Source organism: Hemitrygon akajei, chromosome 25, assembly GCF_048418815.1.
Source record: "Hemitrygon akajei chromosome 25, sHemAka1.3, whole genome shotgun sequence".
In the NCBI taxonomy this organism is placed as follows: Eukaryota; Metazoa; Chordata; class Chondrichthyes; order Myliobatiformes; family Dasyatidae; genus Hemitrygon; species Hemitrygon akajei.
The window spans coordinates 40,021,216-40,027,215 of NC_133148.1; the positions used below are offsets into that span (position 1 = coordinate 40,021,216).

Here is a 6,000-nt window from a genome sequence, read left to right on the forward strand (position 1 = left end):
TCATTACTACCATCAGGGAGGAGGTACAGGAGCCTGAAGACTGATACTCAACGATTCAGGAACAGCTTCTTCCCCTCCGCCATCGATTCCTGAATGGACGTTGAACCCGTGAACGCCTCTTTTGCACCATTTCCTTATTTGCCGCAGCTTTGCCTTGCACTGTACTGCTGCCACAAAACAACAGATTTCACCACGTATGCCAATGGCAACGACAGTTACCACTGTGATGCAGCGGTCAGCCTAACGCCTTGAACCGCCAGCGACCCTGCCCACTCCGTAACATTCTTCCCATCATCGTGTGGGGGTTCCCCTGGATTCTCCTGTTCCCTCCCACCTTCCAAAGACCTACCGTTTAGTAAGTCAATTGGTCACATTAGTGTAACTGGGGGGGGGGGGGGGGGGGGCTGGAGGCCAGAAGGGCCTGTTCCTGTGAAGCCTGATCTTGATTCAAAATAGCCAACCTCAACCTGTTCACATCGTTATTGTTTTGTGGAGAGGAAAGAACAGAGAGGGCAAATAATTAATATGGGTGCAGGGTGGAGATGCGTCTCTACCAAAGGAGGTGTAAGGTGCTCCTTCCCTCTGCTATCCTACAGGTCACCTTGGGCAAGGTGTAGCATCTGCTTAGCCCCCGATCAGGGTCAGGTGAAACCATGGGGGCAGGTGGTGGATGGTCGTACGAGCAACCGGTGCAGATCATAAGTCCTGGTTATGTGACCACTGACGCCAGGCAGACAATCTCTGAAGAGTATTGACAATGGAAAATCCTACCAAAAGTAGTGGATTCGGCCCTGTCCATCACTGGTAAAGCCTTCCCAACCACTGAGCACATCTACATGAAACGTTGTCATAGGAAAGCAGCATCCATCACCAGAGATCCCCACCACCCACTCGGGTCATGCTCTTTTCTCACTGCTGCCATCGGGTAGAAGGTACAAGAGCCTCAGGACTCACACCACCAGGTTCAAGAACAGTTACCACCCCTCAACCATCAGGCTGTTAAAGAAAAGGGGATAACCACACTCACTCGCCCATCCAATGAAATGTTCCTACAACCAATGATCTCACTTTAAGGACTCTTTACCTCAAGTTCTCGTTATTTATTGCTATTTATTTATATTTGCATTTCCACGGTTTGTTGTCTTCTGTTCTCTGGTTGGGCGATCTTTCATTGATCCTGTTATAGTTACTATTCTATAGATTTGCTGAGTATGCCCACAAGACGAAGAGTGTCATAGGTTTATATTCATAAGAAATAAGAGCAGGAGTAGGCCATCTGGATGGTGACATACATGTACTCTGATAATCAAATCAGCTTTGACTTTAATGGCTGGGGGGGGGGGGGGGGGGTCACCCGTCTTGTAAAGACACTGCCCAGAAGAAGGCAATGGCAAACCACTTCTGTAGAAAAATTTGCCGAGAAAGACCGTGATCTCCCACATCATACAACACGGCACATAATGATGATCATTAACTAGTAAATATGGATGTGGACACGAGATTCTGCAGATGCTGGAAATCCAGACCAACACACAGAGAAAATGCTGGAGGAACTCAGCAGGTCGGGCAGCATCTATGGAGGGGGAATAAACAGTGGACATTTCGGGCCGGGGCCCTTCAGTAGGACTTCATCAAGCAGGGTTGTATTTACGTGGTAACAGGGGAACTGCAAAGGCATTGAATACGGTAGCAACAATGAACCGCTGATTAGGCTATGGTGTGCACCCATTGTTGTAAAAAAAAATAGGATTTACTGTTAGACCTGTGTGTAATCAAGTTATTCTGTAAATCAGTACCTGGTCTATTTACATAATTAAACCTTCCTGTGGCCACCATGTGTTATCAAATTGCAGTTTTACCGGTAACCTCGATAAAAGCTGAATCTAATTCAAGCTCAGAAGATCAGCTTTGTCTGGTCTCCTGACGCTCAAGATAACAAAACTCCCTCCCTCCCTCCCCCCCCAGGATGAGTCAAGGAATTGGGCAACTGACTCCCTCGAGGGGTTAGGGATTAAGAAACTGACACCTCCCATTCCCTCCCCTCAAAAGAGTCAGTGACTTAGGGAATAAGAGTCAAGGAAATTGGGCAAGTGACACACACACACACACACACACACACACACACACACACACACACACACACACACACACACACACACACACACACACACACACACACACACACACACACACACACACACACACCCCCATCAGGCAGCTGCCCCCTGCCCCCAAAAGAGTCAGTGACTTAGGGAATAAGAGTCAAGGAAATTGGGCAAGTGACACCCCCAAACACACACAGAGACAAACGCACACACACACCCCCCATCAGGCAGCTGCCCCCTGCCCCCAAGAGTCCGGGACTTGGGGAAATGACCCCACAATGAGTTAGTTAGGGAATTGGGCAAACTGACCCGGGAGGGGCAGGAATCTGTACAGGTCAGTAAGAAGCCCCACAGCACCCCAACTTGGAATTGGGGGGGTGGAAATCTGAGAGTTGGGCTAGTTACCCTGGTGAGCCTTGTGCCCTCTACAATGGGGAGGGTGGTAGAGACAGAGTGGTGATGGAATCCCCCTCAACCTTCACCTGTGACCTCTGACCAGACGTATCAACACTGCCTACCTCGCAGAAAGAGGCGTCAGTGCAAGTTTATTTCCTGGAAGCGCCTGTTAAATAAAGCCCCCCCCCCCCCCACCCCACACACACGCGATGTTTTCGTTATCAGTTATTGATCGGCAGGCTGGCCCGGATTGGAAAGGCCGCCCGCAACACCGCCCCAGAGGCGATCGATACCAGTCGCTCACTGCTGCAGCCACAGTCCCCGCCACTGAACCACGTCCAACTCCGCAGCCCGTGCCCAGGCCGACCAGTTCCTCCCGGGCCGATGCGCAGTACTCAATTAAACTTCAGACTTCCCACTGCTGAGTTCCACAATAACAGCGGGAGTTTTCTTTTAAAACAGCAGTGATCAGTTTAACCCAGTTTCTGAGGGGATGGGGTGTTTATCCCAAGACTGTTGTGTGTGTGTGTTGGGGGAGCTGTGGAAAATCCCAGGTCCCCTGCAAATTTCTACAGCTATCCCGTGGAGAGCATCACCGTCGGGTATGGGGGGGGGGGGGGGGGGGAGCTACTGCACAGGATCGAAATAAACTGCAGAGAGTTGTAAACTGTCCCCAGCATCCATCCCGGACAGCTTCAAGGAGCGATGCGTCAAAAAAAGGCAGCATCCATCATTAAGGACCCCCACCACCCAGGACATGCCCTCCTCTCATTGCTACCGTCAGGGAGGAGGGACAGGAGCCTGAAGACACACACTCAGCTTCTTCCCCTCTGCTCTGATTTCTGAATGAACCCATGAACACTGCCTCGCCACTTTTCAATTATTTACCGTTCCTGCCCTACTCATTGAATTACATATTCACTGCAATTCAGTTTCGCCTCTGTACCATCATTGTTCACTGCCGCAAAGTTAGCAGATCTCAGCGCACACACGCCGGTGACAGTGAGCTGGTTCTGATTCACCAACACACCCCGGGAGGACGGAGGCCCCAGTGACGGGGGTGGGGTGGTGGGGGGGAAACGCGTGGCTGGCAGGAGATGTCAACACAAGAGCCGAGCTGGACGCGCAGAGCCCAGGATCACCCGAGCCGAGCCAACAACTGGCTGTCGAGGGAGACGCACTGGATCGGACCCGGGGTGGGGGGTGGGGGGGTGGGAGATTGTAACTCCACAAGTGTAACAAGAAACAACAGATCGCGGCCGAAACTGACGCGCAACTAATCCCCAAAGCCACTTCGCCCCTTCCCCGGATTAACAGCTCACCTTCATCACAAAGAGGCAGCTGCCCGAGCGTGGCGTCTTCTGTCCAGTGTTGACACTAATCGAGCGCCCCGCTCGTCCATGCAACCCAGGCCTCGAGTGGGACGGTCTTGGGGGGAGACACGCGTAATACACACACGCACACGCACACTCAGACACACGGTCTCGCTCAGTCGCGCACACCGATCAGCTGGGGCACAGACAGGCGATTAGCTCCGGTTGCCGGGCGAGAGGCATCCTGAGTGTCTCCGGGTCCCCTCCGCCTGAGTCGGGATCAGGGTGACGCTGCCTGCCGGGGCGGGAGGCGAGGGGCTCGCCAAGCTAGATCCCTCCTGCCCCTGACATCTGCAGCGCCGGAGGAGGGAGGCCATTTGTTGACAGACACTTGCGAGGGGCCGGGAGCCTATCACGGCGGAGAATTCACGGCATGTCTATATATGGACGGAGGGATTACTCCGAGCCGCCAGCGCCAGCTTGTGAGGGACGAGCCTCACTGCTCCGAACTGGGGAGTGAGGGTTAACCCCCTGCGTGCCGCATCTCCTCTGGGTAGGGTAATGCTGGAGTGAGCGCAGGCAGTGTTAACCCTCAGCAAACCACATCTCCCTCCTCTGGGTAGGGTAATGCTGGAGTGAGCGCAGGCAGTGTTAACCCTCAGCAAACCACATCTCCCTCCTCTGGGTAGTTTAATGCTGGAGTGAGCGCAGGCAGTTAACCCTCTGCAAACTACATCTCCCTCTTAACCCTCTGCATGCCGCATCTCCCTCCTCTGGGTAGGGTAATGCTGGAGTGAGCGCAGGCAATGTTAACCCTCAGCAAACCACATCTCCCTCTTAACCCTCTGCATGCCGCATCTCCCCCCTCTGGGTAGTTTAATGCTGGAGTGAGCGCAGGCAATGTTAACCCTCTGCATGCCACATCTCCCTCCTCTGGGTAGTTTAATGCTAGAGTGAGCATAGGAAATGTTAAACCCTCTGCATGCCACATCTCCTCCCTCCGGGTAGTTTAATGCTGGAGTGAGCACAGGCAATGTTTTTTTTATTAAACAAAATATACTTTATTCAAAAATAAAATTATATACAATTAAACCATTCAATGACTTTCAATCCTTTACAACTGTTTCCACTGCTGTCTTTACATTTTCACACTCTTCACCAGCCATGAGGCACTCTGTTATTCCATATTTACATACACTTGTTTAGGGGTATAAACCCCGCCCCCCGACCCCTCAACTCCCGCGAGAGAAGAACCTTAGACTGTGGTCCTTACCCCAGCCAATGTTAACCCTCTACAAACCACATCCCCCTCCGGGTAGTTTTCTGCTGGAGTGAATGTTAACCCTCTACAAACCACATCTTCTCCCTCCGGGTGGTTTTCTGCTGGAGTGAGCCCAGCCAATGTTAACCCTTTGCAAACCACATCTCCCTCCGGGTAGTTTTCTGCTGGAGTGAATGTTAACCCTCTACAAACCACATCTTCTCCCTCCGGGTAGTTTTCTGCTGGAGTGAGCCCAGCCAATTGTTTTTATTAAACAAAATATACTTTATTCAAAAATAAAATTATGTACAATAAACCATTCAATGACTCTCAATCCTTTACAAATGTTTCCATTACAGTCTTTACATTTCCACACATTTGCCACCCAGGTGGCACTCTGTTATTCCATAGTTACATACCCTTGTTGAGGGGTATACACCCCACCCACCCCCCCACCCCTCAACTCCCGCGCGAGAAGAACCCTAGACTGTGGTCCTTCCCCACCGGACCCTTGCGATGGCTGCACCGAGTTTGAGTGCGTCCCTCAGCACGTACTCCTGCAGCCGAGAATGTGCCAGTCGGCAGCATTCCCCCACGGACATCTCCGTGTGCTGGCAGACCATCAAGTTTCGGGCCGACCAAAGAGCGTCTTTCACCGAGTTGACGATCAGCCGATGTTTAACCCTCTGCAAACCACATCTTCTCCCTCTGGGTACTTTTCCGCTGGAGTGAGCCCAGCCAATGTTTAACCTTTTTCAAACCACATCGCCCTCTGGGTAGTTTTATTCAGGAACAGCTTCTTCCCCTCTGCCATCTGATTTCTGAATGGACACTGAACACATGAACACTACCTCACTTTTTTATCCTATTTTTGCACTATTTATTTAATTTAACTATTTAACATATATATATTGCAATTCACAGT

At 51.4% G+C, this 6,000-nt stretch overlaps 1 protein-coding gene across 1 annotated transcript in view; it reads right to left on the minus strand.

The window, feature by feature from the left end:
* Positions 1 to 4,240, minus strand: part of LOC140716543 (F-box only protein 46-like) — a 32,709-nt gene extending 28,469 nt beyond the window's left edge. Inside the window, 1 exon segment of the mRNA XM_073029356.1 lies at positions 3,824 to 4,240. The gene's annotated coding sequence lies outside the window, so the exon portion shown is untranslated.
* Between the last annotated feature and the right edge of the window lie 1,760 nt (positions 4,241 to 6,000).